The following is a 26,863-nucleotide window of genomic DNA, read 5'->3' as shown; positions in this document are numbered from 1 at the left end:
GGTGTCTGGGGGTGGGAGCTGCAGAGGGACAGGGAGGCTGGTTCTCATTCAGGCGCTGCCAGACCTTGTGCCTGGAATAACCAGGATAAAGTGGCACAGCCTCTGGGCATGTCAGTTTTACTTATTGGTAAATATTGGAAAACGTTACACATTAAAATAAACATGAATTTACCATGAGACAGAATGCAAAATGCACATGAATTTTTCACTCAGAACCGAGACTTGAAAGAAACTCTGCTTGTGGCAAATTTTCTTCTAACCTTGGACCCTGGGGCGGTAGAATTTGATGGGAAGCTGAAGGAACTCAAGTCCATGAGCCCAGGGCCTGGCCTGGACTCTGGTTTGGTTTGGTCTGCAGTGACCGTGGTGGCCTGGGAGACAAGGGACAGCTGAAGGGCCCAGAGTAGCTGGGCTCCATCACATCCCAGGCTAAGTTAGGCCTTAGAAACCCAGGGAGTCAAGCTTATTGCAGACCCGGTATTGTTCTAAGCCCCTCTGCTGCTAATCAGAAAAGCACCTCCTCCAGCGAAGGGACCTGGAGCTGGGGATCATTAGTCTTGGTTACAAGTCTTACCTTTGTTGTTTAGTCCCTAAGTTTTGTCCAACTTTTTTGCGATCCCATGGACTGTAGCCTGCCAGGCTCCTCTGTCATTGGGATTTCCCAGGCCAGGAGATTGGAGTGGGTTGCCATTTCCTTCTCCAGGGGATCTTCCCAACTCAGGGCTTCAACCACATCTCCAGCTTGGCAGGCGGACGCTTTACCACTGAGCCACCTGGGAAGCCCGAGTCTCTCCTTTACCTGGTACCTAGTGGTGGAAGCAGACAGGATGAAGGAAATAGGGGTGGGCGAGGCCAGCCTTGCACCTCTGACTTCTTGGGCTCCTCCAGCACCTCCCTCAACCAGGAGGAGTCGCCAGAGGCAGCAGCCCCAGAAGGGCAGGTGGGCAGCCAGGGCCACCCTGCTGGGCCACCAGGAAGCGCTAGAATCCACCCCAAGGCCATCTCCTCTGCAGCCTGAGTGCTCCACAATAATTTGGCCTGAGAGATGAGCACCAGAAAGTTGCCCATTTAATTTAATTTATTTCAATTTAATTTTAATTTAAGCTATTCCGCATTTGCTTCCCCAGCTATCTTTTTTCACTCCCAGGGTTGTTAAATTACTGCAGCTGGTAAAGAAAAGGAAGATGAAAAATAGAGAGTCCAGAGGAGCCCAGCCCCTATCTGAGACCCCCCTCTTCCCTTCCTGCACCCCACAAAATGCCCTGTGTGTCCCCTGGGGACCCTCCAGATCAGACTGAGGTGGGGGTGGGGGACTGACACCCCTGGCAGACCCAGAGCCCCCTTTTCTACTGCAGAGTGAGAGCAGTAACATTAGTAACTATTTGCTAAGTGTCTGCTATGTGCCGCTCATCTTACTTTTCATTTATTCCTCCCCACATCCTGCTGGGAAACAGCGTCCTTCTCGTTCTCAGATGAGCCACCCGAGGCTCAGAGGCCAAATTGTTTTGGACAAAGAAGCCCAGCACAGGGGCTGGCTGTGTGTCCTTGTATATGCAAATTGCCCTCTCTGAACCTCAGTTCCCCAAAGGCAAAATGAAGTGAAGAAGTGAAGTGGAGTCGCTCAGTCATGTCTGACTCTTTGTGACCCAATGGCCTGTAGCCTGCCAGGCTTCTCCATCCATGGGATTTTCCAGGCAAGGACACTGGAGTGGGTTGCCATTTTCTTCTCCAGGGGATCCTCCTGACCCAGGGATCAAACCCCGGTTTCCTCCATTGCAGGCAGATTCTTTACCATCTGAGCCATCAGGGAAGCCCTGATGGCAAAATGGGGTGATAATAATCATTCCTAAAAGAGTTTCATGGATATACTGGCTTCAAAAACTTAAATAAGTGCAAAAAAGTGATCAGAAAGACTGGATGTAAAACGTGGAATGTTAGGAAGATTGTTCTTTTAGTGTTAAGATCAATTTCTGCATTGGAGGGTGGAAACCTGGCTTTGTCTTTGGGACCAGATGTCCCTGTGTTCTGCAGTGAGCCCTTGCAGAAGTCCTGTAATCATGTGGGTGAGACAAGAGCCTACCCCCCATTGGAGGGTTGAGTGTGTGGTGTCTTGATAACCCAAAGACCTAACCTGATGGAGGCTTGGTCCGAGGACTGGTCCTCCCTCATCTCATCTTTGGAAGGACCTGCCCTTGCAGGGGCAAAGAGATTTTTTAAAAAATCTATAACCTAGAAGATAGCATTGTTTCTGTCCAAAGTCTCCAGGCCTTTGCACCAGCTTCTCCCTCTGCCCAGAATGCCTTTCCCAGCATTCACACGATAAGCTCTCTCCTGTACTTCAGGATTCTATGTCAATCTCATCTTCTCAGTGAGACCTTTACTGTCCATCATATTTAAAATGGTGCCTCACTCCCCTCCTCCACAATCTCCACCTTTACCCTTAGGTTACTGCCCAGCTCCCGACCTTGCACCTTCTAATATATTGATGGGGTGTCTTGTGTGTCCCCTCCACTAGAATACAAAGGCCTTGAGGGCAGGGATTTTACCTGTTTAGTTTACTGCTGAATCACCAGAGCCTAGAATACTGCCTGGCACTACCTACTAGATGCTCCACAATGAGCAACTGAACTAAACAGAAGCATCTGCTGGACTCCCCTGGTAGTCCAGTGGTTAAGAATCTGCCTTCCAATACAGGGGACGTGGGTTCAGCCCCTGGTCAGGGAACTAAGATCTCATGTCATGGGGCAGCTAAGCCCATGTACTGCAACTACCAAGCCTGCGAGGTTCAGAGTCTGTGAGCCACAACTAGAAGATGACTGCTAGCCACAAGAAAGAGTCTGAATGTCTCAAAAAAGACCCAGCACAGCCAGCCACCCCCCCCCCCCAAACCTAGAAACAAAAACCAGAAGCATTTGCTCATTGGAGATGAGGAGCAGAAACAGGGATGTGATTGGCGGAGGAGGTGGGCAGGCCCAACACTCTCCACCTCCCATTTAAGGGAAGACGGAAGACCGAGATCAGAACCAGGATGGACTTCACCTGTTCACCTGGGATGGATGGTTGGTGACCACATGCAAGAAAGTAACCACATACATCAGGCTCTGGAAGGATGTGGCTGGACTGTCAGGATGGTCTTGTTTGGACAAGGCTAACCACAGCCTTCTCAGGTTGCCTGCAAGAGGTACGGCTGGTCCCATAGGAAAGAAGGCAGGTCTGAGAGTGGGGTGGTTTCTTTTGAGTCAAACCTAGCTCTGCATGGAACATATTTAAGGTGGCAGAGAGCTGGTGTCTGCGATATGGGGCATAGTCAGGGAGCTAGCCCGCCCTGAGCAGGTTAGAGTCTGTGGGCACCAAGGAGAGCCACTTTTAATGGCAGTTGGCAAGTCTTTCCAGGTTTCGGAGGAAGAGTCATAGGGCAGAAGAGTGACCCCGTCCTAAGGCTGGGGTGAAGTCCGCAGCCATAGTCACCAGTGGGGCCTAGAGATGCAGAAGAGCAGCGGCTGGCCCGAGAGGTAGCCGTGCATCAGAAGTCAGATGAGAACTGAGCCAAGACACCCAGAGGGGCCTTTTCCGGAACGAATGTGTGTAACATGCGTTGGCTGGATCTTTTAAGAATATCCAATTCTGATTTTTTAAAAAATTGACTATCAAAGCAAACAGCTGGTGACACATTTTAAAGTATACACAATCTGGGTATGTGAATTGAGAGACAAAGAATGGAACAAACAAGAGTATTACTGATAGATAAAGATTAAAAAAAAAACAGTTAGGCATGGATATCCATGATACACTAAATATCTGTGACACTCCCAACATGCTCAATATTCACAAGGTCTTAAACTGGCCACCCGCTGGCAACACTCATTCTGGCTCCATGTGTGCTATGCCCAGGAAAATTAGTAAGTTCAAATAACCCAGATGCTAACTTAGATTAACTCCTACTGTGGAAAATACCTTTAATAATCTAAATAAAGTGCCAAGTAGGCTTGAATATTTAGGAAAAAAATGAACAGCTTCTCCCCAGGCTAACTGGTACAGGCCTTGCCTCTGCACCTCTCTGATAGAGTAAGTAAGTGTCGGTGCCGGGCGCGGAGCCTCTTGGCTTACCCGACCCATCCTCCTGTCACCATCAGTGACAAGGCTGCTGCCGCAGGGGGAAGTAGGACATGTGGACATGGGCAGTCATACTCAGCACTGTGCTTCTTGCACCCGTGGGCACCCCAGCCTAAGCATGCTGACTACCCAGCTCTTTGCCCTTGCTTCTCACGTGCGTTTTTAATTGATTTAATAAGCCATGTGATTCAAGAATCTTCATCCGGTCTGTGAGCTCTGGGAAGCTAGTCTGGCTGCACGCAGAGGTTATTTCCCGCGTGACACTTTGACACAGAGTAACTTTGGGACTCTCCCTGATATACCTGGGGAAGGGAGGGCTTTGGGGAACTCAGGTCATGAAAAGTCTACAATGGTTGACTGACTGCCCTTTCTGGGATGGCCGCTAGGCTATTTCCCCTCCCAGATGGGGTGGGGGACCCACGACCCCGCCCTTGATCCCTAGTGCCCCATGGGGCAGGCGAGGCTGCAAGATGGTATTGGGTGAGGACCGTGGGAGTGACGTTATGTGGCTTCCAAGGCTCGATCAGAAAGAGCGATGAAGCTTCTGCTTCACTGGCTGAACTGAGTTCTCACTCGGAAAGTCTTCAGCTGCCACAGGAGCAGTCTGACTGCCCGGAGGCTGCCGTGCTGTAAAAAAAGCCCAAACTGACTCACGAGCAGAAAGGCCACAGAGAAAGGCCACGTGTGGGTGCTGACGGAGATCCCAGCCTCTGCCAGCATCAACCACCAGACACGGGAGCCAGTGAGCCTCGGAGCCCCAGGCCCTACTGTCCATGTCTGAGATCAGGACCCACCGGCTGCATTGTCCCTGGTGCTGCCCTGCGTCCCCTTCCGGGGTCTCCTCCCTGCCAGCCCAGTACCGTAGGCGGGAGGGAGGGCTCATGTCCTTGGCAACGTCCATTCCTGAAAGTGAAAGTGCAAGTCACTCAGTCGTGTCGACTCTCTGTGACCCCATGGACTATATAGTCCAGCCCAGAACACTGGAGTGGGTAGCCTTTCCCTTCTCCAGGGGATCTTCCCAACCCAGGGATCGAACCCAGGTCTCCCACACTGCAGGTGGATTCTTTACCAGCTGAGCCACCAGCGAAGCTCCATTCCTGAGTGGTGGCCAATGCTGCTTCTCCAGCCCCTGCCCGGCCAGCACCTGGAGGCACTCAGGGTGCTTACCTGGCGCATCACCTGTCCTGGTCAGAAAGTGGCTCTTCATGACCCATCACCGACCCCACTCATTCCCCAGCCCGCCTGTCTCCCCCTCAAGGTTGGTGGTGCCACGGCTGCTGAATGGGGGAACCGAGGCCTCTGCAGGACGCTGGGCCCTGCTTGGAGCCCACACGCTGTTTCCTATCGATCCGTCTCTCCAGGCCCTTCTCTTCCTTTTCTTCAAAATCATCTTAAAAAGAGCCGCTTCCAGCCCCATCTCTGGCCTCTCATTTGCTCTCAGCTCCGTGTGCATCTCTTGGTTTCAGTCCATTTAGTTCACCTCAGGATATCTCACTTGTCCCTGTTCCCTGTCCGCCCCCCGAACCCCCGCCCCAAGTCACTTTGGGGGCGCAGATTCTACTGAGCACCACCAGAGAAAACTGCTTCATGGAACACCCTGGGGACTTGCCACATGTCCATCCTCCCAGTTCGGGGCCAAAGAGATTCTCCGAGGCCCTTTGAGGAGGAGAGGCAGCAAAAGAGAGGGGTTACAAGTGTGGCCAGGTCCACATTCAACCTCGCGGCTCACCAGCTGTGTGATCTCGGACAAGTTTTCTCTCTGTGCCTCAGCCTCCTCTTCTGCAAAATGGAGTATAACGGAACCTATCATAGGGAAAATGAGCGAATGCACGTGAAGGACTTGCAACAGGGTTTAGCACATAGTGAATGCTCTGTATTTGCTATTATTATTATTGTGTTGGTCTCTGGGCTGCCAGTGCAGATGGAGTGGAGTGCAGATGGGGCTGGAGGTTTCTGCTTCTGTTGGAGGGGTCGTGAGCTTGGAATTCTTTGTAGAAGAGAGCGTTACCCTACCTTCAAATTTACCATAAACAGCCCTCCTCCTGCACCTTCACCTCCACCATGTATCCCATCCCAGCCTTTCTCTTTTATAGCTCTGGTCCTGCTGGGAAAGGAAGACGGTGGTCTCCCCATCGCCAGATGGGGACATGATGTTGTGGTGATGGCGGCGGCCTGCTCCAGGCCACAGTCGGGTCAGCTCAGGCCTCTGTTCTCCGCTGTCCTGCCCACCATCCTTTCTGCCATCAGCCCATCTCTTGCAGCGGCCACAGTGGGGGTAGGAATCCCAGGAGCTCTGAGTCCTCTGTTCACGCCAGCCCCCGAGCCTGGAGACGCCAGATGTCTGCAGGACTTGATTCCTCCCCCGCCCCCTATTTCTGGCTTTGGGGTGTTGGGAGCGCTGGGAAATGGCAGCCTGGGAGGGAGTGTCTCCATTTGAGGACCATTTCCAGCCAAGCCTGGAAGGAGGCTCTGGTGAGCTCCTGCCCCTCCTGGGATGAGGGAACAGCTGCTGTGGGGGCACTGAGACAGTTGCAGATTCCACACTGCGGGGTGGGGGTGGGGGTTTGGAACAGGGTGCCCGAGATGCCTCCGTCCACTCTAGTCTCCATTTATCTAAGCCCTAGCCATCCTTCCAGCCCCTCTCAGGTATTCACTGGAAGATTCTGGTGTCCCTTCCTCGTGGGATCTTCTGCTGGGCGGCTTTGAGGGTCCTGTCGGTACCTGATGCGCTGGCTTGCTTGGCTATTTCCGGTGTCCCTCTGGCTACCCCAACCAGACTGGAGGCTTCTGGAATGCAGGGACTTTGCCAGAGTCCCCTGCTTCCAGGGGATGTGGTGCAATGACTGTCTACTGATGTGACAAACAGGGAGGTGACATGGAGACTTCAACACTCTTGTCCATCTGAGAAGCTAGGGGTCCTGGTAGCGGGGTCAGCAATGACTCACATGAGCCAGGAAGGTGAAGTCATCAGCGTCAGCACCACCTCCATCCCTTGCTTTCATCGGCCTCTGCCTTTCTGAGCTGTGACTTACTCTCTCTCCGCGGTGAGAGGTCCATGACAGGAGCCGGAGACACGCTCAGTTCTTCTGACGGAAGTCGGCACAGGCTGCTGCCAGCCGCTCGTAAAACATCAAAGTTCAAGGGGAACCACGGACAGTGGCAGAGAAAAGCTGTCTCTCTCCTTCCGTGGCGTCCTCTTGACAGATACAGCGCCTGCTGTGTGGAACCAGGCAGAGGGCCAGCAAGCCAAACCAGCAATGAGGGACAGATGACAATCATTTATAATTAGTCAAATTCGAGTCATCAACCTCGAGTTGTCAAACCCAAGAAGCCGTCGCCACCTGCTATGCACTGAGCTTGGCATCGACCCACTGCTCCTCACAACAACCCCATGAGACAGAGCCTATTGTCATCCCTATTTTACAGATGATGACAATGAGTGACTTGCCCAGAGACGCACACATAGCAGCAAGTGGCAGAACCAGGACTTGAACCTGGGAGGTCTGACTCTTTATCATCACATTAACAGTAAGCTTAACCTAACAGTCACTCAACCTGCCTAGGGAAGAGCTCTCTGCCAAGGCTGCATGCTCAGTCCCATAACTGCTCCAGTCTCTCTGGACCCAGGTGTCTCAGTCAGCTCTTGGCATAATGAAGCTATGAAGCTGTATAACAAAGCACTTAAAAAAATCTCAGTGGAAACAAAAGTCATTTACAACCTGGGTCTATAGGTTACTGACTTCCCGGGTGACACAGTGGTCCAGAATCCACTTGCCAATGCAGGAGATGGAAGAGACTCAGGTTCAATCTCTGGGTTGGGAAGTTCCCCTGGAGTAGGAAATGGCAACCCACTCCATTATTCTTGCCTGGAAAATTCTATGGACAGAGGTGCCTGGCAGGCTGCAAACCATGGGGTCACAAAGAGGTGGACCCAACTGAGCGACTGAGCCACACATGCATGCTACAGGTTACCGCAGTTCAGCTGCATGTCCTAGATGCCTGTTATGTGCCAGGCACTGTTCTTGGTCAGGCCCTTGGCATCTAGCCATTTGGCAGGGAAGATACACAAGACAGTCACTGGAATGAGAAATGGAGGCTCTGTGATAGAAGCTGTCCAAAGTGACAGAAGGAGAAATGACAATTTTTTCTCCGGGGTGAATTGAGAATAAAGGCAACATGTGAGCTGGGCTTTGGAAAGTTAGTAGGATTTCAAGAGACAGTGAAAGAGAAAAGGAATGCTCTGGAAAGCAGGAACTGCCTTTAGTAGAGGCACAGGGAGATATGCGACTGGGGTGCTAGTTTCCTGAGGAGCAAGATGCATGGGTGAAGGATTAGGTCAGCTCCAGACAGAGAAGGATTAGGCCAAGCTGTTCGAGAAGCCCTTGACATTTTTTTTAGGCTGTAGAGTGGACTTAAAGAGGACAGGAAGTTAAAGGCAGGAAAATGCTGGAAGAGTTTGGCAGTTCTCCAAGTAAGACATGTGGGGGAACCCAGGGCCAGCTGGAGCCCGTGCTGGGCAGTGGGAGCATGGTCCCAAGGCGGGAGGGGACAGAAGGTCTCCATGTAGCGTGTGATGAAAAGGAGACGTAAGGAATATATCTGTGGGGTTCTCCTTTCCCCTCCATTTCAAAACACACATTATTGAAATGTGTTTCATCAGTGGCAGCAGTCACCAAGATAAATCCACGTCCCAGCCCCTGACCCCAGGGGGATGGTTTGCAGAACCCTCGTTCACCCAATTCCTTGTTCAAATGTTTATTCTTTGCTTGAAAATAAAACAGCAGCTCATTCTTGAGAGGCACAGGAGTACAGCTGGACCCTGCTGGAGGCTCTTAGAAGAACCTGGCGCCCAGGGCTCACTCAAGTGCGGACAGACGACCGCAGGACCTTCATCGCCGGAGGACTCCTTAGGCACCCAGCTCCGACACGGGTGCTCTGAAGGTGATGGCCGGAGGCTCAGAGTTGTCGAGGAGCCATCTAGGATCCCCTGGGAGCCCCCAGAGCCCAGAACCCCCCACCTTCTCTTTCTCACCCCTCTGCCTGGGCTCCCCCTCTCAATTTTCCCCATCATCTGTGCGGGGTGGACAGACAGCTGTCTGGAGATTGGAAACCCACGTCCCAGCGGTGGGAAAGGAGGGCGTGGCTGCCGCGGGGACAGGCTGCTGATTTTCAGCCCATTTACTAGCTGGGGCTCTGTAGCTCCTGCCTCTCCCCACCAGGGCTGGGAACGGGTTGATTTTCCACGCAGCGACCTCAGCGCTCCCCGCTGCAGTAGGCAGGCCCCGGGCAGACTGCTGTGTGTCTATTATTTTTGATCGCCCGTTTTATGGGGCATGAAATCACCGCGGGGAACGCAGTCCGCGCTGCCTCCTCTCCCCTGGCCGAGGCCAAGGAGAGGCAGCAGAGTGGGGCCAGCCGGGGATCCCGGGGCGGGCACCGCGCAGCGAGGGCATCAGCTGGGAGGCAGGGCGCCAGCTGGTGCTGTGTGGGGCCAGCCCTTCATGGCCAAGGAGGGCTGAGGTGGCGTGCAGCCTCACTTTCCCGTTTCTGCCAAGTCCACAGGGCTTCGTGTTCCCTCTAAGGGAAAGTTCCGGGCGAAAGTCCTAGCTTCTTCTAGCCCCTGTGGCTGCCGGCGCTCCCTGGTTTGTGCTGGCATAGATAGCTCCAATCTCTGCTCGCTGAAGGGCAGCCCCAAAATCTGCCTGTGAAGGAGGAAACAGACAGAGCTGGATTCCATCTTAATCAGGCCGGTTGTGAACATCAGGCTACACGCATGGTCACCCTCCCAATGGACTCTGAACTCTGTGCCCGGTGTCCATAGAAATGGCATCCGAATGGAAAACCAGACCCCTGGATAAAAGAGCCTTTGGACTTGTACTTGGACTCTCTGTCGCCTAAAAGAACATGCTTGTTATCTCTGTAACAGAACAAAGTGGCAGATTCCATTATGTTTATCGGGATATGACCACAGGCCTATTGATAAATATCCACTGTTTATCTAGTCTTGTGACACATGAATCATGGGTTAACTTTGATCAGATCTCTCTTTTACCTTGTTCAGACTAGTTTCAAGGAATTTGGGGAGGTGGGTTTGAGCAAGTACACTTAGGGTATATAAGGTTTTCACAAAAACTGGTCGGGGTCCTTGACTAAGAGGAGACTCTGCCCTGGGCCCGCCGGTGTAATAAACTGCACTCCACTATCTGCATTGTCTTTCTGAGTAAGTTTGTTCCCCAGAACGCATGGCTACAACACCTGTGGAAGTTCAGGACATGTCACTCTAACCATACCCCTCTGCGGTATTGATTACTTTAAACTGTAGGCAACTGAGAAACAGCAAATGTGGGAAAAGGGTTTCCCTGAACTTCCTTCATCTGCTTAAAGACAGAGCCTCCCAAAGAAGCTCTGTTGCCATCAATCCCCTCCCCAAGGGTTTCATCAACCAAGGGGGACTGACTCTCATCACAGTTGGAAACTAGAAGTGACACGACAGGCAGACAGACTGTGTCACAACCAACCACACTCCCGTCTCTTCTTCTGAGGCCCCTTTCATCTTTCCTAAATATTATTTGACCTCCCTGCTGCTCTTTCCCATTAAATGGTATTGAATCCTGAATTCCAAAGCCACCTCAGGGGAGTTACGCATTTCCTCCTGGGTATCTCCCTTGTGTACATGAGGTGGTATTTTTGCTGTTGTTCAATTGCTACATCATGTCTGACTCTTTGCAGCCCCATGGACTGCAGCACGCCAGGCTTCCCTGTCCTTCACCATCTCCCGGAGTTTGCTCAGACTCAAGTCCATTGAATGAGTAATGCCGTCCAACCATCTCATCCTCTGTCACCCGCTTCTCCTCCTGCCCTCATGAATATGAGATGTATATCTTCATAAACTTCCATTTGCTTTTCTCTTGTTAATCTGTCTTTGAAGACTCACAGACTTAGAGAATGAATTTATGGTTGGCGGGCAAGGGGACAGATGGTGGGGGAAGGGATATTTAGGATGGACATATTTAGGGAAGGGATATTTAGGGATGGGATGGACGTGTATACACTGCTATATTTAAAATGGAAAACTAACAAGGACCTGCTGTCTAGCACAGGGAACTCTGCTCAATGTTATGTGACAACCTGCATGGGAGGGGAGTTTGGAGGAGAATGGACACATATTTATGTATGACTGAGTCCTTCGATGTTTACCTGAAACTATCACAATATTGTTAATTGGCTATACCCCCATAGAAAATACCGTTTAAATAAAAAAAAAAAACCACAGTAAGATGCTAAAAAATCTGTCTTTGAGTGCAAGGCTGTCAGCTAAGAACGCAGAAGGGTGGAGGGAAGGTGCTTTCCCCCTCCCACACTGCCTTCTCCCTGTGTCTCTGTCTCAAACCTCTCTCTCCTTTCTCCTAGAAGATTTAGGGCCCACCCTGAATCCAGATGATCTCATCCTGCAATCGCTCCTTAACTCAAGTACAAACTTAATGACATCTTCAAGGACTCCTTCCAGATAAGGTCACATTCACAGGTTTGTGGGGGACGGGGTTGGACTTGGATATACCCTCTGGGGGACACTATTCAATCCGCTGCAGCCAAGTCCTCGTGGAGATGTGTCTTAGTTCTCGTCCCTGGCTGCTGTGTGACAGGGTCACAGGGCACGAGGCTGCTAGATGAAGCTGTTTGTCCTTTGCTGGGCTGCTCATTTACCTCCTCATCCTGGAGCAAATGAGGAGTCTGGTCAGCGTCTGAGCCCCAAGTGGGGAGGAAAAGCTCACAGCAAGCTCTTCTCCTCCTCCCTGCTGGCACAAAAGCCAGAAAAAGTGGAGAGCCAGGAAGAAAGCGAATTGAATTAAAGAAATCTGAACCTTACAGAATGTGCAGTCCCCTGAAGGAGAAGGGGGGGTGGAGAGAGAAGGGTGGGAAATAGGGAGACCTTTAAGCATACACCCATTGAGATGCTGCAAGCCTGGCCCTGCCCCGACTGGATGAAGTGGAAGTATGAACTGACATCTCAGGGTCCCTGGGCAGCTCCTGGCAAAACTCAGATGGCTGTCTTCACCCCTCCTGCCTCCATCATAGACCCTTAGACTGAGGTGCCTTCCACGGAGAGCCCAGCATCTCCCCCACCCCCCACCAATCTAGCATCCTACCGCCCTCGGCAATCACACACCCCAGGAGCTCATTCTGCTTTCTCCCATCAGAACACAGCCCGCATATGGCTTGTTCCCTAAGGCCATCTTTTCTCAGCTTTTCAGGTGATAGGGAACTAATTCTATCAACAAATTCAAACCAACTCAGGAGTTAAAGACAGAAACTGTTAATGACTGCTAACAACAAAATGGGGCAGGGGGTATATGTTGCATTTTAGGGGAGAAGAGGGGAGAAAGGAATCAAAGAATCCATAATGGTGGCTTGTTATCCCGCCATATGTGGTGAGCCATGTCCTTCTTTGAGAAACTTTATCAGTGCTCTGGACACTGTCCCCTGTGGGGCCACCTCCAAGCACCCAGAGTGGCTCCCCAGCCTGCATATTCTGACCACATTGTGGACACTCCTACCCAGAACAAGTCTTGTTGGACCAGTAGCTGGTCTCACAAATGCACCTCAGGGTCGAGGTGTTACCATTTCTTCTGATTTAAAAGATGGAGCAGGAACTTCCCTGGTGGTCCAGTGGCCAAGACTCCACACTCCCAATGCAGGGGACCTGGGTTGGTTCCCTGATATATGTGTTCTCAGTCATGACTGACTCTGTGCAACCCTATGTGTAACCCATCAGGCTCCTCTGTCCATGGGATACTCCAGGCAAGAATTACTGGAGTGGGAATTTCCTCCTCCAGGGGATCTTCCTGACCCAGTGATCCAACCCACGTCTCCTGCGTTGGAGGAGGATTCTTTTTTGCTGAGCCATCAGAGGAACTCCCAGATCCCTGGTTAGGGAACTATTAATAAATCCCACATGCCACAACTAAGATTTTGCATGTTGCAATGGAAAGATCCTACATGCCAAAATGAAGACCCAGTGCTTGCCTGCTAAATTGTTTAAGTCGTGTCCAACTCTTTGTGACCCCATGGGCTGCAGTCCGACAGGCTCCTCTGAAGAATGGGATTCTTCAGGTAAGAATACTGCCATTCCCTTCTCCAGGGGATCTTCCTGACCCAGTGATCAAACCCATGTCTCTGACATCTTCTGCAATGGCAGATGAATTCTTCACCACTAATGCTGCCTGGGAGACCCAGACTCAGCACCCAAGAGAAAAAAGAAAGAAAGAAAAAAGATGAAGTGGCCGAGTAACATGCCAGGTCACACAACAAAACTGCTTTGCTTCCAGCCCAGGTGTTCTGGCTCCAGAGTCCCTGCTGACTTCTCTGATTTAGGGTGCTGTTTATTTTCCCCCTGTCAATGCCACTCCCTCTCCTTCCAAAGCCAACCATTCTAAAACGGAAAAGTGCTTGCAAAACGGCTTTTTTTGGTGTGCATGTATTTTTAATCTTATTTGAGTGCTTCAGAATTATGGATCTCATTCACTTTCTCGCTTTTTCTACTCAGCACTGCTTTTAAGACTCTTACAAGTTTCTGTGAAGAGCGATTTTCTTGCTATTGCAGAGGGCCCGAGGCTTGCTGCCAGTGCATTTTGCCCAAGCAGCCTCCCAGGAATCAGCCCTCTGTCTCCCACCACAAGGAATGCTGCCACGAGCATCCTCACACCTGTCCCCATGTGAGGATTTCTTGGAGGGGAGACATTCCAGGAGCAGAAATGCTGGAACCTGGGTTTGCCTCAGGACTTCCATTTCACTTGCCAGAATAGCCACTTTGGCCTGTAGCCCACCTATACTACTGTATGGAATTCCTTTCCACCATATCATATAGGTTCTCTATGTGGTGTCAGGTCAGAGTGTCGAGGCTGATGCTGAGTATAGGTTCTGGTGAAACAAAAAACGTGAGAAGAGAAAAACTGAAAGATTCGATGTCTAGAAATGGTAGTCATAGTCACTGATACACTGCTACATTGGAGATCCAGGTTTGATTCCTGGGTTGGGATGACCCACTGGAGAAGGGATAGGCTACCCACTCCAGTATTCTTGGGCTTCCCTGGTGGCTCAGCTGGTAAAGAATCTGCCTGCAATGTGGGAGACCTGGGTTCAATCTCTGGGTTGGGAAGATCCCTTGGAGAAGGGAATGACTACCCACTCCAGGATTCCGGCCTGGAGAATGCCATGGACTGTATATCATGAGGTTGCAAAGAGTCGGACACTACTGAATGACGTTCACTTTCACATTTTGGCCAAATTATCAGCCTGTCCAATAATTCCCAGTAGGTGCCAGTGCTGGATACAAATGAACGACATCTTCTCTCTGCCCCTCTCCACTCTGCTCTCTGCCCTGAGGCTGACCCATCTGGGCAGCACCAACAGGCTCCCTTAGTCTCCGGCTGCTGGTTGGGGATGGCCATTGGGAGGCACTGGCCAGAGACCGGAGGGTGGGAGGAGAGGGAAGTAGGCTCTCTCTCCCATCCAAATCTGTCTATTCCCTTCAAGCTTCCTTCTATACTCAGCTCTTCAGGTGAGAGCAAGTCCGGTCCCCTGTGTGATGGATTTTTTTATGCAGTGACTCTCAGGGTTCCATTAACTGCCCCTGCCCCTTGTCCTCCAGGTCGTGGTTAAAACTCCCCACTCTTGCCAGTGTTGGGGTCCTGCACCATCCCTTGTTGATTTCCCTAAACTCTGCCCATATACCTTTGTGTATACACCTTTACTGAACAGAATGTGTCATCTGCTTCCTGCCAGGGTCTTAGAATGTTGGATTAGACCAGATGATACCAAAAGACAGTTTCAGCACTCTGCTTGTGGACAGCTACCAGGTCCTCTCAGATGCCTGTCTCAACGCCCTGGATAAAGACATTGCCTGGACTGGGACCTGTCCTCTAGGACACAGTTATCTTCATAACTTCAGCTGCCTCACTTGCCTTTCTGTCCAGTGGAAGCCTCCCGTCACTGCCATGCCCCACCCCACACCCAACTCTTCCTGTGTTTACCTGCCCTAGCTCTCACCTCCCTGCCTGCATCCTGACTGTCACTGTGAGCTCTCCAAGTCAAATGCAGGGTCCTAGGCTTTTAGCACAGGGCCATAGCAGACCCTTTATTTTCTTGGACTCCAAAATCACTGCAGATGGTGACTACAGCCATGAAATTAAAAGACGCTTGCTCCTTGGAAGAAAAGCTATGACAAACCTGGACAACATATTAAAAACCAGAGACAGTACTTTGCTGACAAAGGTCTATGTAGTCAAGCTATGGTTTCTCCAGTAGTCATGTATGGATGTGAGAGTTGGATCATAAAGAAAGCTGAGTGCGGGAGAATTGATGCTTTTGAACTGTGGTGTTGAAGACTCTTGAGAGTCCCTTGGATTGCAAGGAGATCAAACCAGTCAATCCTAAAGGAAATCAATCCTGAATATATTCATTGGAAGGACTGATACTGAAGTCAAAGCTCCAATATTTTGGCCATATGATGCAAAGTGTCAACTCATTAGGAAAGACTCTGATGCTGCGAGAGATTGAAGGCAGGAGGAGAAGGGGATGACAGAGGATGAGATGATTGGACGGCATCACTGACTCAATGGACATGAGTTTGTGCAAGCTCCAGGAGATGGTGGAGGACAGGGAAGCCTGGTGTGCTGCAGTCCATGGGGTCACAGAGTCAGACACGACTGAGTGACCGAACAATACCAACATAGCAGACCCTCAGTGTCTGTGGAGGGCTTACTGGTCCTGTGTTTTCTCTAAGCACTGGGCTCCTTCCTGGCCCAATGGAGACAGTGGTCAGCATCTGTTGGCCCCTCCACCCCCCTCTCCTGGACCTGTGGCTTGTCCCATCTTTGGGAAGGAGTCAATGATAGAAGCTGGAAAATGTTGTTGGGAGATCATGGTGGGGGCAGGGAGGATGGAGGGATGACACTTTAATTGCATAACTATTTCCTCAGTACCAATGGTGCTGGGGAAGATGAGGCTTGCTGCCTGCAGGATGGATGATGTGGGGATGGGTGAGTTATATGTTCCCAGATAAAAGCACCGATTGCCTATAAACTCTGATTCTGCCTGATGTAAAAGCCACTTTATTGCACATCCAGAAATTACTACCCGTATAAAAGCACATTATTGTGATGTAAAAATAGATTTTTATATAATTTTTTCATGCCATCACCTTGTAATTCCTCATTTCCGAGCACCCTGAGATTACACGGAGGTTTATTTTTCTCTTTTAATTGTTTGCCATGGCATGCCAATTTATGATGATATATTCTCCCTGAGAGCAGAGCAAGGCCTGGGCATAAATAACAGCCATCACTGCCTGGAGGCAAGGTTCTGGGGCACCCCAAAATGCCATCAAACAACCTCAGGCTCCATGTGATGCCACAGTTGGGAGTGTGGTGGGGTGCAGGTTCATACTCATTTGAAGCCCTCCAGGAAGGCAGGAAGTAGGGAGGGGCCGCATCCTTCCCACCTGATCAGAGGGAAGGTGCAGTGTGTCCCCACCTCTGCCACCTGCCTGTGGAATGTAGCCAAGGGGACTGGTGTCTGTCTCAGCCCCACCCACCTGATCCACATGGCATATGCATCTGTCCCCTCACTGTATGGGGAACCCACCTCCCATAAAGCTTCCTCTTGAGTACTTTGATCTTTTCCACATCAAATCCCTTGGCCTGCGTTCCCTCCCCACTGGACAACTCACAGGAGTACTTACTTTGAGAGATGCATGACTGCCCCAGCCCCCTGGAGAAAATCCTGGTTGCCCACCTCCTCTCTGCAAAGAGCAAACTTTGTTTTCCTGCTGGGCTCCACCTTTCGGCCAGTTGGTCTGTGGCCGGGCCTGAGAGCTGGCATTTTTGACCAGCTTCCAAATGCTGCAGCTGCTGCTGATCTGGGAACCATATTTTTAGAACTCCTCTGATCCCTTGTGTCTCTGTCACCCTGATGGATGGGAGGGGTTACTGAGAGTTGCGAGTGGGAGTTGGACAGTGACTACTGGTTGCCTGCATCACCATTCCTGGGACAGAGGTGAAGGATATGGTGAGAGGGGAGAGGCAGAACAATATCAGAAGTGCACAGAGAGCTGGGGTAGGGGCTGGGGGTCTGGTGGAGGAACCAAGAGATGGTGGGTCTCTCTGGGGCTGGGGTCAAGGGCCAACCCAGGAATACTGGGGCCCAGTGGAGATTGCATTCTGAGAGTGGCCCAGCCTCCCAGAGCACCACGCTGTGGTTGGGTGGGTCGGGCCCCACTGTGCCTGACCAGCATCCTGGACACACCTGGCTGGGTGGATCAAGGCACGGCCCCCACCCCTGTACCTGTTACCCTCCTCTGCTTGACCTGAGTGGGGCCCAAGATGTCTGCAAGGGATGAGGCATCCAGGTGCCACTGTGTCTGTGAGCCCTGGCGGCTCCTCCATAGCTCCGCCTGGCACAGGCGAACACCAGCACGTGACCAGCCAGGTGTGTGCATGGGCCCAGGTGGAGCACTCATCTGCAGATGTGGATGGGAGGTGGTCAGGACACCCAGACCCAGGGTGGAAATGCAGGGGGTGGGAGAGTTGGTGGCCGGTGGAGGGGAACGAGTATGGGTGCACATGCAGAATGCCGGACATCGGGTCTCACCTCTGGCCCTGCAGCTAACTAGTTCAGCCACCTAGGACAAGTCACTTCCTCTCCCTGGTTCTCAGTTTCTTTCATCTGTAAAATGGGATGATGACTATCCATTCTGAGGCTCCATGGAATTTCGAAGTTGAGGGCATGGAGAAGCTTCCACACAAACCAGACCAGCGCTTGCAAGCCAGTAGCTTGGAAGAACCACCACTCATGTCCTCCTCCTGGCTGCTTCTCACCGACAACAGGGTGTGGGCTACCATCACCCCACTGCATCTGCCTGCCCACCTCCAGGTCCTGCCTCCCAACTGCCTCACCTTGACCCCTAGAGGACGCTTTCTCCCGAGTCTGGGCATGATTGCCTGGGTTGTCTTACCTTGGTCTCCACCTTTGAGCCAGGATATGACCTTGGACCACAGCAAGGTGGCCTTGGGATGCAAGCATGTGATATGCTTGGCACACCAGAAGAGGTCTATGTATTTTACCATTTGGATAATGGGATCCTGACCAGCCCTAAACTTTGCCTGGTCCTGCCCTGCTCCCTCAGCATGGTGGATCTGGATCCAGAATATTCCCAAAAGAACTCGGGAATCATCAACCTGGAGCAATACAGGTTTCTCATTTCTCAACAAGTGAAGGCTGGCCAGGGCTTCCCAGGTGGCTCAGTGGTAAAGAAGCTGCCTGCCACTGCAGGAGTGGTGGCTTCAATCCTTGGGTCAGGAAGATCCCCTGGAGAGGGAAATGGCAACCCACTCCAGTAATCTTGACTGGAGAAAACCTTGGATAGAAGAGCCTGGTGGGCTACAGTCCATTGGGTCGTGAAGAGTCGAACGTGACCTACCAACTAAACAACAAGTAAAGGCTGGTCACAGATTCCCAGGCCACCCTGTTCAGAGTGAGTCCTCCCAGGGCCTAGTGAGAAGGTAACGGGGGTGAGGGATTGATATGGCATCCTGAGGGTTCTGATCTTGTTTTCCATCTTCCTTCTGGATGTGGTCCCATACAGTACCCTCTGCCTGGGCTGAGCTGCACTTTAGTCATTCAGTCACTAATCATTTATCAAATGCCTGCTACTGAGGCACTATGCTGGGCACAGGGAGGCACAGGTGAATAACGCATGACCTGTCTTCTAGAGTCTCTGCGACGGAGACCAGAAGTCCTTCCTTCCTAGGACCTACCCATCAGTGTGTAGCCCAGTGCCTGGCACATGGGTGGCTGGCTGTTATCGACATCATGATCATAGTAGGGCTGTCCAGTCTAGAGGAGCCCACCAGCACCCTCAGCGTCACCCCTGGCACTCCTAGGGTAGAGTCTTCCCTGGGTCAGGTTGTCCTGCAGAGCCATGCAGGGGTGTGGCTCCTTCCCTCAGATTTCTGGTTCTAGGTAACATGAATCGTGTTCGCTCCCTGTCCCCAAACTCAGGCTTTGGTCACCTCCTTAGTGCCCTTTGTGGGGAACGAGGCAGCTCTGGGGGGGTGGGGAGAGCTTGCTCCCCCCAGATCCTACTGCCTCAGCACCTCCTGGGAGCCTCTGAGGAATGCAGACTTTTGACCTTGCCCCAGATCCACTGGATCAGAACCTGCATTTTAATAAGACCCCCAGATGCGTCACAAGCATGTTCAAGTTTGAGAAGTGCTGTTCTGGGACTGCTGACCTGAAAGTCCTACCACCACCACCACCCACCGCAAGTGGGAAATGGAAGGTTTGTCTTAGGAGAGGCCCACAGCTCAAAGCTTCCAGGTGTGGGCCTCATCTCTTCCCACTGCTTCAGAGCTCCCTCCCCAAGAAAACTGGTCTTGCAGTAGTTGTTGTTGTTCAGTTGCTAAGCTGTGTCTGACTCTTTGTGACCCCATGGACTGCAGCATGCCAGGATTCCCTGTCCTTCACTATCTCACGGAGTTTGCTCACACTCATGTCCATGGAGTCAGTGATGCCATCCAACCATCTTGTCCTCTGTTGCTCCCCTTTCCTCCTGCCTTCAATCTTTCCCAGCATCAGGGTCTTTTCCAAAGAGTCAAAGTTGACCAGATTCAAGTATCGGCAGATGATACTCACCTGGTAGGGCAAGGAATTTGACGGACTTAGCTGTGGGTCTTTAGGGCTCAGCACAGAGTAGGTGCTTAAATCACGTTTATTAAATTGCAACACATTCTTTGCAATTGGAACACATCACAGTAAAAGGGTAAGAATGGACTGGGTTGGGCACCACTCTCTGAGAGGGAGTTTCCAGGCTTCTGTTCTAGCAGAATCTGATGCCTGCTGTCAAGAATGTTATGTCCCTTGCTTTGATGGGGTCAAAGGATCCCAGAAGCCGCTCCCCATAAAGCACCAAGACAAAGATAGCACATATATGGGACACGCATGACCATCCTCTCTATACTCTTGGTAGACATCAATAATTGATTGGAGCTGACTTTCTGGCATGACCTCAGAATCCTTTTCTACATTGCACCCCAGGGAGCCAATATCAATTGATCAGACGTGGCCCCATTTGAGATCTTTGCCTTGGGCCGCTCCCTGGGAGCTGCCCTTTACAGATCAGGCCAGATGAGACAAGGAGGCCAGGCCAGTCCCCAGTGATGCCCACTGTGCCCACCTCCCACCCAACTGCCCAGACTGGTGCACTGACGTCCCTGAGGAGCCTTCTCTACAAACTGCCCTTGCCAGATGTTCACAGTTGGAGGGGTGAAATCCAGCCCCAGACCCAGGTCTTGCCCACACAACTCCCCTCCCTAGGGAACAAGATCATGTAAGTGGCCACCATGGTGGGCCTCTGTGTGACTTCTGGTGCTCTCACACTCTGTATAACTCTGGGCCAGGCACTGACCTCTCGTAGGCTCTGTCACGTCAGGTGGGAATGCCCACCCCCACCCCAGTCATGCACTGTGGCATCCCAGAATGCGCCCCTCAACCTCAGGATTTCAGTGGACCTGAGATGGGATGCGGAGTCTAGGAAGCGCCCCATGTGGGTGTTGACATTTCCTGCCTGGCCTGGTGCCCTCGGCTTGAGCCCTGTCAGCTCCCTCCTTCTGCAGAGCCCTGCCCTGGCTTTACTCTCCAGAAGGAGTCTGAGGCCCCAGCACCCTTCTTCCACAGCCAGCGAGGCCTCTGCCCAGTCCTGGAGGCAGGCCCCACCGGAGCGATGGGGAATGGAATTCCCGCGGCAGCTCTGAGACGAGAGTGCAGCTGCTGCTCCTCCGGCTCGGGGGGCCTGTAACTTGGGGTGCTGGGCTACCTGCTGGTAGCGGGGCAGCACCTCTCCACGCACTCCACCCCACTTCCCCACATCAGCGGGGAGCAGTCATTGTCTGCAGCAGGTTATTAGGTCTACTGATCATACTGGCTTCCAAGACATCTCCCCACACCGTCAACCCCCCCCACCCCCACCGCCACCTTTTCCTTCTGCCTGCTAAGCCCAGGTCTCAAGTATGAGGGCAGGTGGCCACATTAAGTTTCAGCTGGATGTGGCATCCCTCAGGCCCAGCTGAGTATGGGAACACACCTGCTGAAGTCCGTGAGGTCAGGCACTCTGCGCTGTGGGCCGCTGGGTCATCAGTACGTAAGGGTGCAGTACACGGGGGCTGTCTTGACTCGGCTGCAGGCCTAGTCCCCAGGCACCAAACTGTCCCAAGCGTACATGACTCCCACCTCCTGCCACTCTGCAAACTGGAGACAGCCCAGGGGCTCAGCCAAGTGACCTCAGCTCCCCACCCCTCCTCAGACACCTCTGGCTCCTGTCTGGCCTGAACCCCACAATGTTCTCATGAGCAGGAGAGCTCCATGTGCCTGCGTTTTGTAGCATCACCATGAATTCCTTTCACCTAAATAGATTCCTGCTTTAGTCAGGCGCTGGCTACCCAGGTAACAGAAAGACTGCCGATGCTGTCTCTCTGCTGCCCAGTGACAATGGCTGTTATTGAACCCTGGGTCAGCTCGGGGTCTGCATTAAAAAATAAAAAAACCTGTCATTGAATTCTGATAGTGACTTCAGATGCAGAAACTTTAATGTTTTTATCTTCAGTTGACAGATGAGGAAACAACGTCAGAGAGGTTAATTAGCTTGCTGAGCCTAAGGCTCCACAAGAAATCCTTTGAAACCCAGACTCTGAACCACACTGGCTGAGGACAGGCTGGACAGAGGGCAGCCTGGGGTGGTGATGCAGGCAGGGCGGGCGCCTGCAGCTGATGGAAGGACTGCTGTGCAAACTGCCATATCCTCCACCATGAAGCCTCGGAGGCTCAGAGACACACCTGACCAACAGGCGAACTGGGCCTGTGACTACATCCCAGAGCCTAGCAGCATACCGCTTACATTCGCCATGACTCAGGCCTCTCCTTCCACGGGCACAACTGAGGACATGGGCTCTGGCCCCAGGCATGCTCACCTGGCCTGGCCAGGTGATCCAGAAATGTGGATCCAGAACTGCCTGGGGGTAGAGGCGGAGGTGGCTTCTCAGGTCTGGGCACTCAGATGACTATGCATTGAGGCTGTCTGCTCACTGAACCGCCCCAGTGTCACCCAATCCCAGAGCACAGCGCCTGGGCCCGGGGCCTAGAATAATGACTCCGTCAAGCAGGGGCAATGATGAATCTGTACTGCCAGGGAGGCAGCAGAGATCTTGCGTAGCAGGGGCGGAGACCTCCCGCTGGCCTTGTCCAAGGTCCTGAAGCAGCCGTGGTGGGGCTTGCCTGGTAGCTCCGCTGGTAAAGAATCTGCCTACAGCGCAGGAGACTTGGGTTTGATTCCTGGCTCAGAAAGATCCCCTGGAAGAAGGGCATGGCTACCCACTCCAGTATTCTTGCTTGGAGAATCCCCATGGACAGAGGAACCTGGAGGGCTACAGTCCATGGAATTGCAAAGTCAGACACGCCTAAGTGTGCTTGGTCACTCTGGCAAAAAAGACTATGTATCAAAATATGTCTGTTGGCACCAAGAACAGCCAAAACTCTGGTGACAGAGGTAGAATCCTAGCCAGGGAGGGAGGGGCGTAGGGAAACTTTGGGTATGCTGGCCTTCTAGTCTGAGTCATGGTTTCCGGGATGTATAGACCTGTAAATATCCATGAATCGTACACTTATGATGTATGCACACCTTACTCAAAGTTCTATCTCAACTTGAAGCTACCCAGGGACTGTGAAGTCAGGTGTCTTATGCAGACTCTTTCCTGGAAGTGGTGGTGGCAGCCTTAGCTGGTCTTTAGTTTTGTGGCCGCACACAACCCTGGAATCCAGGCAGGCAGGCTTCCCTATGCAGTGTGTTGCCTTCACTGGACCCACTCTCCATCACTTCATCCTTGAAACCTTCCACAACTTTCCCTGGCAGAGGGAAATGCTCCTTTTTGAGGTTTCTCCCACCATGATGCCACCTAACTTTCAGGAATAAATTCAGCTTTCTCTCTTTTGAGCTCCCATGCCACCTCATTAATAACATCTATGAACCTACCTCCCTGACAAAGACCTTTCCCAGTAGCTTACATCTCTGACGTCCTTCTTCATCCCACCACCGGAGTTCCCTGCCCCCCTGAAAGTGACCCCTATCCAGATTTCTGCTTCTCATCCCTTTGTTTTGGTGTTTTATTATGTAACATCAAAGGTGTCAGTGTGTCCCAGACTGCTCAATAAAGCACTAGTTTATGCTGGTGGTCCACATGTAAGTGTCCCTTTACACTCTTAAAAACATCCCATAAACCTTACAATCACTTAACACACTCACCCATGTAAGCAACGTATCACTTGAGTTTTGAACTTTAGAATAACTGCATCATATGGTAGGAAGTCCCCTGAGAAGTGCCTGCTTTACTGTTTCCCAAGTTTACCCATGTTGTTGTCAGCACTGTTCATTCATTTCATTGCTGAATACGCCTCGGTGGTGCGCATGTGCCTTGGCGGTGTCTGCTGTGCCCAGTGACTTGAGGTAGGAACAAAACTGCCATGACCACTCCTGCACATGACTCGTGGTGGGGGCTCTTACTTGTGCAAGCAGTCTCTGGCCCCAGGCCAGGAGGGAACAGCTGGCACATGAGGCATGCACTCGGTCAACCTGACAAGTGAACACCAGAGCACCTGTAAGACCTCTACCTCGGTGAAGTCAGCTAAGTCTACCACCCAGGACCTACTGTCCTCTAGACTGCAAGTCCCACAAGGCTAGGGCTTAGTACTCTTTGTATCCCAGCCCTTAAAACAGTGCCTGGAACTGGCAGGTGCTCAGTAGATGCTGAAGGCCTAGATGTTCAGGGGGCTCTGGATGGCTTCCCTTCTGAGAAAACAACTCAGACACTGATGCTGGCAGGGCATGTGAGCAGCGACTGTGTGCAAGCAGTAGGAGTTATAAACGCACTGCAGTTAGAAGTGCTCTGGGCCCCTGGCCTCCCTCAGCTGAGCTGGGTCCCCAGCTTGCCCCCAGGCCTCTGACAGCCAGGCCCACTGAGATGGGCACCCACCAAGGTGAAAGCCACGATGTAGAGACAAATCACAGGCCTGGGTCAGGGGACTTGTTTTCTATTTCTGGCCCTGCCATTAATAAACTGGGTGACCTTGGGTGAGTTACTGTCTCCTTTCTCATAAGATGAGTTTGAACAGTGATAGCTAATTCTTGAACTTGAGAACTCAGAGTCACCTAGGAAGTTCGTCAGAAGTGCAGATTCCCAGGCCCTGGCCCACAGGAGTTGACTGGAGTGAGAAGTGATACATGTGTATTTACCTGAGAGTGAATTAAAAAAAGAGAAATGCTTATCGATGGTGACAGGATAGCACACACGGATTAATAAGAAGGTACACACCCCACCCCCAGTAATGCTATCTACAGGCAGGTAACCACTTTTCATCATCTATTTTAGGTCTTCGTTGGTTACCATCTTACTGCTAAACAATAGGCCAGTTCCTTGTTTTATCAACTTCAAATGTTACAGTGTTACTGTCTTCCTGAGATGATAGATGAGGAAGTGAGCTCACTCACCCCACCCCCAATCCCAATAGAATCCTGGCATTATTCTTGGAAGCTGCATTTTAGCAAGCAACCCGGGTGATTCTGAGATCGCTGGTCTGCCTGCCACACTTAAGAGAAGCACTGGCCTAGCGTGACGTCTAGGTAGAGACACCGAAGTTCCCTCTCAACATCTCAAACCCCTGGTTTTTCTGCTTGGCTTCTAGAATTTGCTAATAGAAACTTTCCACACCGCTGAGGGCTCTGAGAGGCTGGGCATGGGGGCCACACTGGCAAGCACACTGCTCTGGGTTCATGGTGGGTGGACCGGCCCTGCCCTGTCATCATGCTCCTCTTTCTCTAACGTGTCGCCTCCCGTTCCCCCAGTTGCATAATGAGGACGAGCAGATTTCCCTTTGGGAACTGGCAGAGCTCTGGCTCTAGCAGATTGCTGAGCATCTGACTCCTTTATAACCACCAAAGAGTGGTATCTTCAGACAACAGAGTGTACAGAAATGAGACGCACACACCACAGCTAACGTAACCAGGATGAACCTCCCAGATGAGCTGAGCGAGAGAAGGCAGGCACATGAGGACACATACTGCAGGACTCCAATTACATAAAAAATCAAAACCAGGCAAAAAACAAACATGCAACACCACCATCAAAACTCATCCATTGGGATGAAACAGAGGGTTGCCTCTGGGGGAGACAGTGACTGAAGGGCAAGCTTACGAGGGGCTGGTGACGTTCTAGGTTTTGTGTGCTTGTATCGCTGTGTTCACTTTGTGAAAATCTGAGCTGCACAATGATCATCTGTGCACCTTTCTGAAGGTGTATTTCAATAAAAAGAGAAGAAAAACCACGTGGTTCTCCTTCCTCTCCCCTAAACAAGCCTTTCCTTCGGATAGGCCCAAGTAGTCAGCATGTGTGAGTGTTAGTTGTTCAGTCGTGTCCGACTCTTGCAACCCCACGGACTGCAGCCTGCCAGGTTCCTCTATCCATGGGATTCTCTGGGCAAGAATACTGGCGTGGGTTGCCATTCCCTTCTCCAGGGGATCTTCCTCACCTAGGGATTGAACCCAGGTCTCCTGCACCGCAGGCAGATTCTTTACCGTCTGAGCCACCAGGGAAACCAGAAATCGGGCCTGTCTTTGTGGCAGTGTGAGGTGGGGGAGGGATGTGACCGCTGCTGGTTGTGATACCTCCCAGACTTCAAGCCTGGCTCCCCGCAGAGTGGGGCGACCCGCTGGGTCAAGCAAGAGGCTGGCGATGAGGCCCAACCATGTTTCCCGGGAAGGCTGACAAGATCCTAGCCAACCAGGACTCGTGTGCCATCTTCCCCACCTGCTAGCAGCCAAGCTGTCCGGGGGGAGGGTGGCGTATGGGCCCCCAGCCCGCCTCCCCAGGCTGCTGGCCAACCCAGTGTAAATATTATTACACTCCTACGCATCTGAAGGACGCTAATTATTAAAACACATGCCACCCAGGGTAGTACACTGTAATTAGGTTCAAATTAAATTAGCATCCTCTTGTAATTAGGACATCAATAACCACTCTTGAGGCACCAGTTTTCTAGCCCCTCCCTGTTGCTTCCCAACATGGGATAAAGTAAGAAAAGGGGTCCATTGCGTCCTGGGACGCAGAAATAATCAAACCAATAAATAAAGTGGAGGCAGTTGTGTGAACCCTTTCTCCACTGTCTGCCTGCCTGCCCTACTGGTTCTGCCCACTGGCAGGGAGGAGGTGGGTGAGGGTTGCCGGGGAGGGTTCTTGGGCGTCAGGACTTCTTCCCAGTGGCTACCTAAACCCTGGAGTCTGCAGCATCAGTTCTGAGTCTGGGAAACTTCTCAGATTGCCCGGACTAGCAGTGCTGCTCTCCTGCCATCAGGATAGCCTGACTCTGCCTTCCTCCTCTTCTGTGACACCTCCCTAAACACTAGGTGGAGGCCTCAGCTTTGTCCTGGGGTGAGGCCACTGCTGAGGCTTGTTACTGGTGTTTCAGCATCTGCTGCCTCCTGAGCACCTAGACCGCATGTTGAGAGCCTGTGGAGGTGGCCTTGGCACTCAGCAGACCCGTGGCTGTGCCGGTGCTGCTGGGTCTTAACCTGTGGTTTGGTGGATGGATGGATGGATGAATGACAGGTGCTCAAAAAATTCTGTTGCTCAACTAGGAAGGTGGATGGGGAGGC

The sequence above is a fragment of the Muntiacus reevesi genome, chromosome 6, assembly GCF_963930625.1.
Source record: "Muntiacus reevesi chromosome 6, mMunRee1.1, whole genome shotgun sequence".
Classification (NCBI taxonomy): Eukaryota; Metazoa; Chordata; class Mammalia; order Artiodactyla; family Cervidae; genus Muntiacus; species Muntiacus reevesi.
This window is presented reverse-complemented; position numbering follows the sequence as displayed.